The sequence below is a fragment of the Agelaius phoeniceus genome, chromosome 3 (genome assembly GCF_051311805.1).
Source record: "Agelaius phoeniceus isolate bAgePho1 chromosome 3, bAgePho1.hap1, whole genome shotgun sequence".
NCBI lineage: Eukaryota > Metazoa > Chordata > Aves > Passeriformes > Icteridae > Agelaius > Agelaius phoeniceus.
In genome coordinates this window covers 85219559-85235043 of record NC_135267.1, presented here as the reverse complement: position 1 = coordinate 85235043, position 15485 = coordinate 85219559, and positions in this window count along the sequence as shown.

Genomic DNA, 15485 nt, shown 5'->3' with positions numbered 1-15485 from the left:
TTACAGTTACCTAGTTTATGGAAGGGATGCTACTATGACCCTTTAAAGGATGCCATGCAGAACTAGACCAACAATTTGTGTGGTCCTTGGGGAATATCTGAAGTACAGGCATGCTAAGAGAGGTGCAGACCAAACCCAGGCTGCAGTCATGGCTCCAAAACCTTCCACTTTGTTATGGGGTGGTCAGTGGACTTTAGCATGCAAGTGAGGCTGGTGTTTGCCTTTCTTTCTCCATCTGTCAGCCCACCCCTTACCCTAGTTGCTGTCTTGTGCCCATCCCATTCAGCAGAGCACACACTCAAACCAGGCCCACGCACTGGTGGGACAAGCCCATACGATTACCCAGTCCTTCCTGTGCATCCCTCTCACCTCTGATTTTGCCAGGCTGTGCCTCAAGCCCACCCCATTATCTCCCCCTCCAAATCTCCAGTGTTTAAGGGGCCATTCAGGCAACAAGCCAAGTCTGATGGTGCCTATGCCCTCCTCTTGAGATGCACCAGATTTCAAGACACTCTGAGGAAGGGGTTACATTGCAGAGCATATCCTAATGCATCTACTTTAGCCATGGGCTCTGTGGTCCCAGGGAAGGCAGCAGGAGGTCTGTGCTGCAGTTGTGTCCCCAGCAGTGTTGCAGACTCACAGCAAGGCTCCCAGCTCTCACACACCTGGCACTGAACATCAGGAGTGGATAACTTACCTAGGGCTGACAATCCCCTCACTCTGGAGGCTAATTTTACTGACCCAGTACCTGTAAGGTCAAGTGCTTACCTGGTGGTGTAATGCAGCAGCACCTCACTGGCAACACAGCCCCCCAGCTCCGCTCAAGTTCTGTCTCTGAGCACTATTCACTGGCCTGCCTTTTTAATTAACAGAATCCAGGAGTTTGAGTGGGCTTTGGGTTGACTTTCTACTGAGTCTCCGCCTGGTTTGGGTGCTGGCCCCATAGGTGCTGAGATCTGCTGGGGTTGTGGCAGCCTGTGGCTCAGCTGCATTGACATCAAACCTGAGCCGAAAGCCCCCGGTGCCATGCAGAAGGGTTAACAGTCTGCTTGCTCCCTCTGTGCTTCAGAGAGCTTTGTTCATTGGAGTATTAAATTCCACAGCTGTAAATAATCTGCAGCAGGAGAGATTATCAAGGCCTTGGGAAGGAGCAGCTTTTATTAATAAGATCAGTTCTCCCTGAGAAGCATCACGTAGTCCCTCTCCACCCTTTCCTCGCTGTCTCACCAGGCATTGCCATGGTCCAGTGGCACAACTTCCCCACCTCCATCCTATGCCACCCATCCTCCTGCCATGCTCCCTCTGTCTTGCTATTGCTGATTGGTAAATCTGGCTCTTCACAGCAACCAGCAGTGCAGGTTGGAAATGCTCCTTACGTTACCTGAGATGTAATTGTGGTTTATGTGGTGGGTTCAGTGCTGGCCACATGGCCAGGCTACTGCTTGCCAAGGTGGGAAGGTGGTGGGACACATCCTTGCTGGATAGGTGTGTGGTACTTCTTGCCATCATGGTACCTGCCTCTGTGCCAGGCTGGAGGCTGCTCCACCTCTGACTCCTCCAGGGATATGGTTGTGGGCAGGTGCAGCATGCAGGGCTTGGATGTGGTTTACCATGGCTGTCCCTGGAGCAGAAAACAGACCTAGTGGGTGTTTGAAAGGAAAAACATTCCAGGTAATTTAGAATTGTGTGGTTTGGTGTCTGGGAGCTTTTCCCAGAGCATCCTTTGTGAAGGCAGGAAGATGCCCAGGGCGGAATAGGCTCTAGCTAGAAAACCAGCCTAAGAGAGGCTTTTTAGGATGGACACCAGGGCTTGGCCCTCTTTCAAGCCTCCCAGTCCCAGGGGATTCCTCACTTCTGCGTGAGAAAGAATCCCCTTGCCTAATTATTCCTCAAACCCTACTCCCCCTCACAAGTAATTTCTGTCTTAACACTCTAGCAGTGATGGATCCCCTCTGCCAGCAGAGCTGTGAGCACAGCAGCTGAGATTGCAGCGGGACATGGGGCCTTGTGGTGATTCCCACCCACAGGAGGTGGCTCTGGCTGCGGTGCCTCCCCACTTTGCTGCACTAATCCACCTGGTGCAGGGTCCTGCTGAGCTTTTAGATTTCTTTTCTGGCAGAGCTAGAGAATTAACATGAGGTCTCTGTACCCCTAAACATCCATAAGCAGTGCACAGGCATCCCCCTGCTTTGCTGGGAAAGAGACTGGTGTTTGGGGAGCAGCAAATCCTTTGAGTTTGGGGGGAGGGCATACTTCAGTTTGCACCAGGCTTCCAGGACACTGTTAAGCATTGCCAAGAACACCAGCCCCATGGTAAGGCCTCTGAAGATTGAGCTCACCCTGCCACTTCCCACTTCCCTGGCAAAGCTGCTGAGTTCAGAGCTAACCCTGACAAGGCACATCTCCTCCACCCCCCTCTCCATTGCTCACCCTGCTTGCTTCTCCTCCCTATATTCCCAAAGAAGTCTGTACCCCGCTGACCAAAGCATCACTTTTAATTAAAATGGTTCCCCTGCGATGCATCAGCTGAATGTCTCCGCTTATTCCCGCTGGGTTCCAGCCAGAGAGACGTGCGGGGGCAGAGTATCGGGTCAAAATCTCTCCAAGCTGCAGCCAGAGAAAGTCAGGCAGAGAAAGCAGCTGATGGCTTCACTGCCCCGCTGCCAATGAGCGCTCAGCAAGGGGAGCTCTGCCCCAGGAAGGCCTGGGAATGAGACACGGCCTTTGTCCTGCAGAGGCTGCGGAGCTGTGGATGCCCAGGGGAGGCCGGGGATGAATGGCGTGAGCAGGGATCACCAGCTCCATAGGCGCGGCTGATGTTCCTGCAGGAGAATCAAGCCATGCACCATGCTTGGTGGGGTTTGGAGGGCTCCCTTCAAGGCCTTGAGAGGAGTGAGGGTGGGACCTCCACTGGGGTTTGTAAAACAGAGACAGGAGGCAGGTCAGTAAGAGTACACAAAGGATTCCCTCCTAAATGGAGATAAGCTTTCCTGTCAAGGACGCAGGGCTTCGTTTGGGTTACCTAGGAGATCATCTGGAGCAAGGGCCTCTTGCTCCAAGGAGGCTTAGCTGTCAAGAAACACACCTTCACCTCCCCCTGCCCCCAGTGTACTGGCAGCTTTTCCAGGGATGAGAAGAGAGGAGGCTGCTCAGTATCAGTAACTCCCCTGGAGCACCACATAGAGCTATTCCTCCCACTTCCCTAAGAAGGGTGAGTGCTAGCTCCACCCACAGCTGCTGCAGGAGTTTCCCTGGGCTGGGGTCCCGCAGCGGCATAGCTGCTGCCGGTGCCTCAGCCCTGCTGCGGGCTTAGTGCTGAGCAATGGGATTTGCCAGGGTGCGGCACTCTTGCACGAGGCTGTCCCCTATCCTGACCTGCGCAGGACACATGCCACACGCCACACGTGGTCACTGTGACCTTCACACTTCACATGTGGACGCAACAAGAGGGCGCCCTGTGGGGTCGGTGGTGTGCAAATAACAATGTTTTACTGCAGCCCCTGCAGAGACCCCAACCCTTGTGCTTTGGAAAGTAAAAATTCATTCTTCTGGCAGGAGGTGAGTGAAGCCAGGGAGGAGCAGGGAAAAGGCCTTGCTGTGCATGAGGGAAGACTTTCTGAGGGGCTTGAAATCCATGTGGATGTTCTTAGGAGCCTCCCATCTGTTGGGGCATTACTATAGCAGCCCCCGCTGTCACACGCTGCATAGAGCAAGAGGTCTTGGACACTCATATGAGCCTGTGGCATCAACTAGCAATAAATTGAAATTCTTTTCCTCCTGGACGTGCTGGGCTGAATCCATGGGCACTTATGGAAACTGCTGGGACATGTGTGTGCCGCTTTATTAAAGTATGCAGCATTTCATCCCTGCATGGCGGGTGGCAGGAGCCAGGCATGTGCCCGGTCTGTGGTTTCTCCCTGCTCCTGTCAGCTTTGCTCCGCTGAGACCCTGTCACGCAGCATCCCCATGCCCATGCCCATGCCCGTCCCGCTCCCCGTCCCTGCAAGGCGGCAGGCGGCCACAGGGTGTCAGGCGGGTGCCGGGCTGCCTTCCCACGGCCCCGGGCGGCGGGACCGCCGGCTGCCGCCCCTGGCACCGGCCATCCCGGCGGGCCCGGGGAGCGCGCCTCGCAAGGCTGCACGCAGGGGCACGGTGTGCTGGCACCGACACCCCTGGGCGGCCTCTCTCCAGGGAAAGGATGGCTTCTCTTCCTTTTCCCACCTAGGGAGGGAGACACAGGGGCTCTGTGAGTTTTGCCTGGTCTTTCAGAGGAGGGAGGGGAAAGCTGGTGGTCTCCCATCGGGAGCACCCCAGGTGAGATGAGTTGTGTCCGGCCTCAGCGTCTGGCCGCGGAATGAGAAGGAAGGCTGCACGACGAGGGGAACAAAGGGCCTTGGATAGCAGCACTAGCGAGCAGGGAGTGTTGGCAAACACGGCTGCCATTGCTCAAGGAAGAAAGCAGCTGAGCGGGGGCATGGGGAGACACTGAGCCCGAGGGGCTGTGGGTTCCCAGCAGGAAAAGGGGATCAGGAGGTTCGTGGTACTGAATCTCCCTTGGCAGGCACCTGCTGGACCTTGAATCAAGTTCAGTTGTGCTTCTCCTAGCTCTGCTTTGTGGCTGCACTGAGCGTGGGGGGAACCCATTTTTCCCACTGCATTTTCGTGGTGGAGGCGGGGGAGCTGGTGCAGAGAGAGCAGGCTGGGGAGGAGGATGCATCAGTGAGTGACGTGTGATGCTGGAGCGAGCAGTGGCCCAGCCTCGCTCAGGTGCAGCTCTCCGTGCTGCGCCTCACGTACAGAGACGCTGTCTATCCTCCAGCTATTTACCACCAGCTCATTTTGCAAACTCTGCACTCACAAGATTTTTTTTTCCTCTCTCCCTCCCTACTTCCCTCCCTCGCTCCCTCTGTTCCCTGTAGAGATGCTCAGTGTTCCCCATTCAGCTTCAAGGGCAAGGTCTTCCACCTGCACAGGCATTGCACACGCTGACCCCCGTGCAGGTTCTGTTGGGCCTGTCCAAATTCCCCCTCTTCCCTTTCTCCCACTTCATCGAGGCTTCAGACCTGGTGGGGGGAACTGTGGTGAACAAAGAGGGAGGCTGGTGTGAGCTGAAATGCTGCCAGGGGGGACACCTGGCCAGAGAGCCTGCTGCTCCTGTTCATGTGCCCATGGGCCTGGAGGTGCAGCCCCTGTTGCCCTGCAGGGCTGCTCACTTCCCACTGGGGTGTGGGGTTGCCATCTTTACTGACTGGGGATATCTATCCTTTGTTACGGGAGAGGGAGGGAGGGAGGAAGGAAAAGAAAGTCATACGGGACTGGGGAGAGTCCCCTGGTGTGGGAAGGCACAGGAGTTTATTCCTGTGGGTGCTGGGGTAAGGGATGTGGAATCAGACCCAACCAGGGATTGCCCCATTGTGTGCTGAGAAGGGAGAGCAGAACGCTACAAAGGAAGGAGAGGACGGTGGGAGTCTCGGCCTTCCCCAGTGGGGAATTGGAAAGGGATTGCCAAGGAAAAGGGGCTGCCCCTCAGTGTCTCTTCCTGGAGGGGGTTGCTTGGGCCTGGGAGGATTTTTTCCTGAGCAGGGACTATGACTGACGGCTTCACTCACCCTTCTCCTGGCGGGTATGTGCTACTTTAATCTCTTTTTTTGAAACCTAAGGCCCATGACTTGTCTCAGACTTTTATCTCCTCTATCTCCCCCGTGCTGAGAGAGGGCTTTGTGGTTTTAAGGAGGTGCTTGGTAACAGGAGCTGGGGGTTTCCCTATGGGTGGGAAACCAGACAGCATAGGTAGGATACCGCCGTCTCTGTCTTCTGATTTCCAGCAGGTTGGGCGGCAGTGGGGCTGACCGCTCTGCTCTCGGCGAGGAGATCACCCCAAATACAGCTGGGGCACACCTGAGGCTGGGCTGAGGGGCTGGGAGGAGAGACCCCAACTTGGTGTTAAGGGCAGGGGCAGCATTGCCGTTCTGCCCCGTGGGAAGTCTGGTGTGGGCTTTGGGGACGCTGCTGGGACGGGAGCCGCGGGCAGGGGGCTGGGCTGGGTGCCGGGGGCAGGGGGCTGGGCTGGGTGCCGGGGGCAGGGGGCTGGGCTGGGGGCTGGGCTGGGTGCCGGGGGCTGGGCTGGGGGCTGCCCGCGGGCCCAGCGGAGCGGCGGGCCGGCCCTCGCAGCTACGGTAGGTGGCAGTGCCGCCCGGATTTTATGAATGGAGGAGGAGGAGGGGAGGCAGATGGATGCGGGGAGGTGGTGATGGAGAAGCGGGGGGGGCGGAGAGGGGGGAAATTTTCTGGCTGTGGTCCGGCCTCCACCTCCGTCCCCCTCGCCCCTGCGCCAGGCACCCTCCCCCCGCCATTAGCATAGGCCTGCCCGGTTTACATGTCGGGCTGCACGTTGCCGCGGCCGGATCCAGCAGCCAGCAGCGCTGGCAGCCGCCCCGAGTCAGCTGCTTCCCGCGAGGAGCGGCGGGAGCCGAGCGGGGCGGGCGGCGGGAGGCGCCCGCGGCACCGCCGTTAAGGTGTCCTCGAGGAGATGGAGATGGACACGGATCCGGCACCGGCACCGGCACCGCCCGGCTGCCCGCGCCCCGGGCGAGCGGGACCGCGCGGATTTTACGCCGGACTGCCGCCGTGACTCGGGGCCCCAGCGTGGCGCAGCGCTACTCTCCACGGGCCCTCGGTGCTCTGTGGGCACTCCCAGCGTGAAGGTGCCGGGAGCAGGCTGGGCTTTGGGGGGCACAGCCGCCCCGCGCGGTCAGGAAGCTCCCTACTGCCCGTTTCCATGCCCGGCCTCGCAGGGCAGTGCCGGGGCATCCTCTTCTCCTGCAGCTTCTTTGTGCCCTGGGGCATGCTCACAGCCCCACATCCTGCTCTCCAGTGACCCACCACTCGCATCAGAGATCCCCTTTGGTGGGGAAAGCCAGGAGAAGAAGCTGAGTAACTCCCTGATATTTGCTGGCAGAGGCAGGAAGTGAGGTCTGCTTGGTGCTCTGATAAAAGGAGAGGAAAAGCCCCCTTTTTTTTTTTGTTCGTTTCTGGAGCCTCCGAGGCTCACCTGGGACTTTATGTGTTGGTCATTTCCAGCTGGATCTGAGATTTCCCATTGTAGGTCACCAGGACAATAGCTTTGCTGGCACAGCTGTGGGACGGATGACTGAGCGGAAGAAATGACCGAGCACAGCCCCACAGCTTCCCTCTCACCCTGGGGAGGGTGTGGATCATGCCTGCAATGCACCAGGAACCAGCCCTTGCTGTTCCCAGCAGGGATTGAGCTGGGGCAATCACTGCCTTCCTATGCACCCTGCTCATTCTGTCACATGGGGAATGAAATTTCCTTCAGAGGCAGCTTTGTCTGCCTGCATTGGTGAGGTGTCCTTCTGGGGAGTGTTGGAGGTGCAGAGCTACTCAGGGGGAGCTCTGGATGAGACTCTGAGAGTGGTGCTGCTCCAGGAGAGAAGGTCTAACATGGCTTTTCCAAAGAGCTCATTGACCCAGTTCCTGCTGGGGGTACTTACCCATGTGCCACCCCCATGCCACTATGCAGGAGCAGAGCTGTCCTGAGGTGTGGGGACAGGGACCCCACAGAAAGTGCCAGCACAGTGCTTGCAGTGGCTGGGCCCCATTTTTCAGCATCACCCACGTTACTTAGGGATGGGCAAGGATGGTGCTGCAGCACTGACTCCTTCAGCATGGCCAGCTGTGCCCCAGGAATGATGTCATGCAGATCTTGTGGTGCCTTTGGAACTGTCTGGGCACCAGTTCAGGCACTTTGGTCCTGCTCTAGCCTGGAGATCCCACCTGCCTGCCCTAAATCCTACAGTGGTTTCAGCAGGACACAGGCTTTTCATCACCCCTTGTCTGAACCAGTTAGGTAGGATTGCTGTGTGCTGGGAGGTGGTTACTCTAAAGGTGTCCATGGTTCAGTGGCATCCTGGATCCTGCACGATCCTTCATCCAGAGAGCAGGCAAGAGGAGAACTCTCCATCCAGTGGAGTGAGGTGCCCCTGGGGCCGCAAGGGGATGCAGGAGGAGGACAGCAGAGCCTGTAGTGACATAGATGCCTCCACATTGTGGTGGGCAGGAGGTCCCTGCCTGGTTTTGCACTTTGCAGCACCTCCAAGCCACTGGCATCACAGGCCTTGATGGGGCTCAAGCCCAGGGAAGACGAGGGCACACTTTGCCACCCTGTGTTTGCCTGGCTCAAGGAAAGAAGAGCATCTAAACTCCAGATGAAGCAGCTGCTCAGCTGGGCCTGCAGTTTCTTACCTCCACCCTGTGACCAGCATTAGTTCTCACTGCTTGGCTGCCAGGAACCCAAACGGTGCCTTGCTCGGACAAGCTGTCAATCCAGGGATTTTTGTTTTCATATTAAACCAGCTAAGTATTCAGAATCAGTTCCAGCTACCACCACAGGGAAAGCTACTCCAAGATACATAAATCCCTGCCAAACCTGCCTGTGCTACCTCTGAGGCAGCAGTGCCAGTGCTCTGTGGTGCTGCAGGAGTGGGTGTGTGGCAGGGCTCTGACCCACCATCCAGCACTCACACGGTGTCTGGCTGAGCTCACAGGCAGAGGATCCCTCTGCAAACCTGCACACAGGGAGCTTGCCCTGATACCACTTTGCTGAGGGGCATCCAAATGCGTGCCCAGATCTCTGTCCTCAGGCAGCGGTTGGAAAGGAGGGGATAATCCCTTCCTGCAGCCTCAGGTGGAGGACAGCAGGATGGGAGCTGGTGTGCTGTGCACCATCCTGTGCTCAGGTCCCCGTGGCTGTGGGGGAGACCCACTCCACATCTGTGCACGGGGCAGGATGAGACCTTGCCGTGTCGGACAGCCACACTCCAGCCATTTGCTGCGTGCCTGGAACTTTGTCTCCCTGGGTTTTCCCCATGTGGTTTGCGGGACATGGAGCTTGTTGGCCTGCTGGGCACACCACACAGCATGTCCCTTTTCCAGGGCGAGCTTGTCTGGCTCTCCCAGCCCTGTTTTGGGAAGCACGGATCAGGGGAGTACGCCCTGCCGGGCACGTAGGCCATCCTCGGGTAATGACTCTGAGTGTTTGGCCGTCTGATGTAATGAACTAATTAGGAATTTGCTGTCACCACAGCTGGACTCACCTGGCTTGTATGCTACAGCCGGGTGAGCCTCACTCCGTGTGACAGTCCTCCAGTCTCACAGGGCACCAGGAATAGCAGCGAGGGGATCACATGGCCCCTCTGGCTGTCCTCCCCTGCACTATGACAGCCTTCTGGCAGCCACGCGTGCAAGCGTCATGAGGTGGCTTCAGTGGCTGTGGAGGAGCGTGCTGCTCCTTACCAGCCCCCGGGACAGGCAGGTGACGTGTCTCCTGATGTCCCCCAGCAGCACACGTGGCCAGGGAGCAGCCCTGGCAGCAGGCAGCAGTGGTCATGGCACCCCTCCTCTCGGGGATTCAACAAAGATAGCTGGGGCACTCAGGTGACCAAATGCCTTTGGAAATTTCTCCCTGATGCTTTGCAAGGATCCTCGTGGCAGGCAAAGAGCTGAGCAGGGCAGACCTGTGCTCCTTGCAGCAGGGAAGCATCCTGCTGCCTGTCCAGGCATGGCACTCTGCTCGAACTGCCCCTGTGGTGCCAGCAGCTGTGAGGTGGGGTAGGCACAACATACAGAGACTCCACTTCCCAAGTAACACAGAGTACACAGAATCCTTCAATGCTGAGGAGTGATTTTCATACCTGTCCAGGTGCACAGGTTGCATACTGGGCCTTCAGTGCTGATGCTAGCTCAGGGCATGCCAGCATCACTGGATTTTCCCCCAGGGAACCCCTGGAAAGAGCCCACTCCCAGCATGTGCCAAGGGCTGGTGTCTGTGAGTGGACATGCTAAGAATCACCATGAAGGTGGGGGGTCCTGGGGAAGGCATGCTGGGCATAAGCAGAAATCAGCCACAGCAGCTGGAAGAGCCTTGGAGAGGAAAAGTATTCAGCCCACGGAAAATGAGTTATTGTTGATGTTCACTGAACATTTGTTTAGATTAAGCAATATGGCTCCAAGTTTCTCAGCTGTGGGGAGCTGGTCACCACAGCACTTACTGGATGTTTTTGGTGTTGCTGTTCATGGCACTGGCCAGGGGACTGAGTGGCAGTGGGAAGAGCTGGCCCCATCCTCAGAAGCCTCCTCCTCTGCATCATACCATCTCTCCCTGGGTTCTCCTCTGCCAGAGAGCTGAGGCAATGGTGGTTTTCCTTTCCAGAAGTGGATGCTCTGGGTGAAGCCCTGTCCCAGAATGCAGCATTTGCAAGGAGGCCATGGTGAGGCATCTGGTGCAAGGACCTGCCGAACATTCCCATGTGTGCTGGAGATATGGAGGTGACAGGAGCCTTGTCCCAGCTCGCTCCCAGCCCTGCTGGGATGGTGACACTGGGGCCCCTGCAGTCATCAGGGCATCAACTGTTCCACCAACTTCCAAATGCAGAGTTTGGGAAAGGCTGTGCCAGGGGACTGTGAGCTGCTCTTCACTGGCACCAGCACTTTGTAGCAGTTGTATGTGTGGCTCTGCCAGCTGGGCATGCAAAAATACCTTAGAGGCACGGAATAAAATGTATTTATTTCTTAGAAATCTGTATAAATTGGAACCATCTCCCAACAAAAAGTGCTGAGTTTGGTTTCCCGATGTAAAGTGGCAGCTACAATGAAGAAAAAGACAAAAAAAGGCTGGACCACCCACTGTCAGGGGAGAGAGTGCCCTGGGCCCCCGGGGTGCTGGGAGGGGGAGCCATCTGGGCCCTAGGGTCTCTGCAGGTGGGACGCTTGCTGCCTGCAAATGTGGGGAAGGCTTCCCTCAATCCTCCACAAACCCAAGAGAGCCACCTTAAGAGCTCTCCCTCCATAGGACCAAACGGGATCCGCCAGGCGTTTCATATACCATATTCTATAGCCAAGGAAGCCTTAACAAAGAGCCGTACGCTCTCACGTTTCGCTTCAGGCTTCTCTCTGCTGCAGCTGGAGCTGAGTTTTTAAAAATCTTTGTGTCATTATTTCGTTCCTCTTTTGATTCAGCCATCGAGGGACAAGGAGATGCCAAACGAAAAGAATGGGCATTTAAACAGAACTAGATTGAAGAGGCAGTGTGTGCGCTGAACAACAAGTCTTTTTACATTTCATATGATCTTATACATGGGCTCCATTCAGTATATTTCCCCTCTGTTTCATCTGAATGTACAGAATTAGCCATTCACATCCTCTGGAATTACGGCTCTTTAACATTTCCATTCTGAGCTGCCTCCATATTTTGGGGGTTGGGAGTGTTATTAGCTCAGCTGGGGAAGCACAAGCTGAGGTCAGAGTTGGTCTTGCAGGCTGGAAATGAGCTTTTTCTTTTTTTGGAAAGTGCAAGATTTGGTGCATGACGACTCTGGTCAGAAAGATCTACGACCATACACAATAATGTGCATGTGCTAGAACATGCATGGATCTGGTTTCAGTGGAGGGGGTCTTTTTCATATAAATCCCAGTGAAGTTATTTCTTCAGACAGAAAAGCAAGCCTCAGTTTTTGGCTGCAGGGTGAGCTCCTCGATTGCCTGAGGTCGCACGCGTGGCCGTGTCCTGGTGCGTGGCGGCTGCCTCATTGTCTTTTTGAAAAACAAATATCAAAAACAAATATTTACTGTGCTATTTACTAAAGCTCCCTGGATACTGATACAAATTTAGAAGAGTTGGCCCAGAAAACTCATTCAAACTGAGTTAGAGTCACAAGAGGAAAACCATGAGGGATGTGTGCGTGCAGCTAATTTTGCTGAAAAGCTCTGGACCTGGCACTGCTGCTCCGAGTGAGGATGGGACTGTGCAGTGGCATTGGTGCATCCTGCAGCCTATGATGCCTTCCCTGAGAGTCCTGCAGCATTCCTGTGGTGTTACTTACACATATCATCAGAAGGAAAAAGGCTGGCTTGCGAGTGTTTCTCTTGTGAATCTGCCTTTTTTCTAGCTTTACTTGTCTGCTGGCACACCTAAGCCAGTGTCCTCTTTGGGGGTGTTCCCCCTTTCCCCAGCATTTACATTAAGGAGGGTTTATTGCCGGACAGCTGGGATGTCAAAGTGGGAACAATCTGCAGAGAGGAGGGAGCGGATCCTGCCGTGTCTCTGCTGGCCACTTTGCGATGCCTGTGTGCTGCAGAGAGATGCTTCCCTTGGGGCACCTGCAGGCTGTGGACCGAGTGGTCTGCAGGAACCAACATCCCAGAAGGAAGTCTCCGCCTCCTCTGCCACTCTTTCTTTGCTATATATTTAACTTTTTCTATCTATGGCTCCTGCATCATAATTTCCTCAGGCCACTTCATCTGGTCGTTGTGGAAATGAGGACAAGGTGGCAAACAACAAACATGGGCCTCCAACAGGGCAAATAAACCCAGCAAGGTCGAGTGTGACTCAGAAGGCAGCAAGGCTCCCATTTCCCCCCTCACCTGGCTTTCTGTAAGACAAGGCTTAGCTGCTCCTCAAGGGCAGGAGCACAGAACTGGGGGCTGCAACATCATGCTCCGCAGGGGCTTGTTGCCAGCTGACTTCACTTTAATACACAGCATCTGCTAGAGAGTGTTCACCTGAGCCAGGCACAAATCCCAAGTCCCCTGTCGACCACCCCTGAACCAGGTTTCAGGCTTTCCCGGAGATCCCTTCATTCACAGCCCCCTGCCTTAATTTAACCTGGTTATTTATACCTTTTCCTGTGTGTGTTTAATTATAGCAAAACCTGGCAATACCGCTGTGCTTAACGGTCTGTTGGCATTTCCATTATGAGCCCAGACTGGAAGGGATTATATAGCCTGAGTGTTTGAACTGAGCCTCAGACAGAGACTTGGCATAGACTTGCAACCCAAATACAGAGATTTCCAATTGGCTAATGGCAGTTTTGAAAAGGGAACATTTTTTACATGCTTAGGCCCTTCCATTTGCTTAAGCTGCCTTCCTCTGTTTTAAACTTGGCGAGCAAGGAGTCGTAATTCAGCCTGTTAGAGCAGTGACTCATGTTCATTGCACAGTGATGCCATAACCAGCCAAGGCAAGGCCTTCTGCCTTAAGAGGAATTACACACAGAGAGATGACTGGGGAAAGTCAGCCCTTTCACTCACCGGAGCCACACCATCTGTGCATCCTAACTGCAGCTGCCATGGCCAGCATGAGTTGTCTGACCACGTCTCATGCTCTGCAGTGGAGACACCTTATGTCTCTAAGATGTCCTGAACTTCATGAGCAGCCAGTAGCACTTACAGGGCATCAGTTGTTTCATCCTCAAGTAGATGAATCAAACAGGATCTCTTGGTCAAGTCCTAAAAAGGCTTTTTCTTCCCATCAGCACTGTGGGGAGTCAGGGGTAATAGGCTCAGGCAGCAGTGTCCACAGCAGGGATAGTCTGCTGGGACCTGTCACACTTGCTGGGAATCAAGAGGAGCTCCCATGGTGGGATGTGGTCCATCCATCCATTTATCTCCACAAGATTTTTCTCTAACAGCATGGAAGACAGAGCAAGAGCAGGCAAAAAGCTATGTCTCCTTTTAATGCACAGGAGTCTTTGACACAGAAGAACCAAGTGATTCACCCACAGTCTTCCAGTGTGTCAAAGAGAGCTTTCCCTGGGGGCAAACCTAGATCTGCACTGCACACTGATGCCTCTGCAGGGCCTCTCCTCCTTCTGAATGCATTATGTAAGCAAGTTGATAAAATAAGCAAGAGAATATCATATTTTGGGAAGAGTTATAAGTCAAGTTGGCCAGACACCAGCAAAGAAAACTAGCTAGTAAATGAAGAGAAGCTTGTAGCAAAGACCATGTGTTGCAAACAGCCTTTCTCTCCAGAAAGCTTGCTTTTGACCTTGGTGGAAGGTCTTCTGTGCCTGTGTCCAGTGGAGAGATGGTCCATCCATTGCTGTCTCCAATCTCTTGCCTGTTGGAGCCTGAGTGGAAGGAGGTGAATACCAAACCCTGTACTCAGCTGGAGGAGAAGCATCAAGGCCCAAAGCTGCTGCATTTGCAGCTCATACCTAGAGGGATGCTGTGCAAGGTGCCCTGGCTGCTCCTCCCCTGGGACTGGGGCTGCTCTTCATTCTCCATCTCAGGGGTACCGGAGTTGGGTGAGCTCACCCAGGCTGTGCTAGGCAGCTGCACCCCCTGACCTGGGACAGGCTGGTGGGGACTGGACAGAGGAGACAGCTCTGTTCCCATCAGGGCTGTCACCATGGGAACTTTAGGGACCGAGGCCATTTACGGCTGGTTGTAAACCCTGACTCTGACAGCAAAGCCTTTCTTCGCCTTTTCCTCTGGACTTGGCCCTGAGTGTCTCAGAGAAAGCAGGCTCAAATCCTACCTCCGGCTGGCTCTGCACACACATCCCCTGGCACCGAGCGCTGGCCCGCTGCGTGGGAGCTGCCCGAGCTCAGAGAAGTGTCCTGGCTGTCTCTCCCAGGGAAAGTGGAGCAGACGCCTGAGGTTGCTGAGCATCACAGGTCTGACAGCTCTGCGGACACCTGCGGATTCGCAGGGGGAGAGAACTGGTGGGTTAGCAGTGCCATTGCCCCTTGGAGGAGCTCTCAGATCAGTTTGTGAGGCAAATGATCTCTGCTAAAGTCTAGCTCCCCTCGGCAGATTCCCAGCTTTGAGGCTGGAAAGGCTCATCTTTCAGCTTGGCCAAAACTGAAAGTGCTGTGGTGAAAAGATGGAGAAACAGCTGGCAGGAGCCGCCCTGTGGAGGAGAAGTTGAGGGCAGAAGGACTTCAGCAGCAAAATCTCATCTGTCCTCCTGATGCCAAATGCTCTGTGAAAGCCACTTGAGTTGTGCAGTTCCTGAGCACTACCCCAGTTTGGATGCCTGCCCAGCCTTCCTCAGAGAGAGGGGTTAAAACACAGACCTGGTACTGATGCTGCTCTGTCTCATGGGAGCTGCAGTCCAGGTAGCTCATGACCATCTTGTCCTTTTGCAGGCTCAGCACCCTAGCTGGAGCACTCATCCCTCTGTGTGCCACAATGCCCTGCTAACAAAATGTGGTGGCATGGCCATGGTGCTGAATGGGCGTCTTCATGGCAGGGGAGTGTCTGGCAGGGCAGGACCTGGGGACCAGGAGCAGCCCTTGTTCTTCACAGGGAAGGCCTGGGGGAGGGAGGGCATTTTGCCAGACTGCCCAGCTTCCAGGAGTTCAGGTTTGTGTTAAAAGGTAAAACTCCCTGGAGAATACACAACCTGCTATTACAGCAGAATAAAAAATTCAATACTCAACACTTAGTTGATGATCTTTGATGATCCTTGAGGGTCCCTTATGACTCAAGATATTCTAATACAAAGAGAAAGCTCCAAGAGATACTCTGCAGCCACTCCATACAGAAAGCCTTTCATGGGAGAGCTCCCCACCAATGCTCTCTTTCCCAATGGCCCTCACATGCATGAATTTTCCTCATAATTTTCCCCACAGCTTGAGGTCCAGCTCTGCCTATCAGGCCTGCCAGAACCTGTGACCCCATGT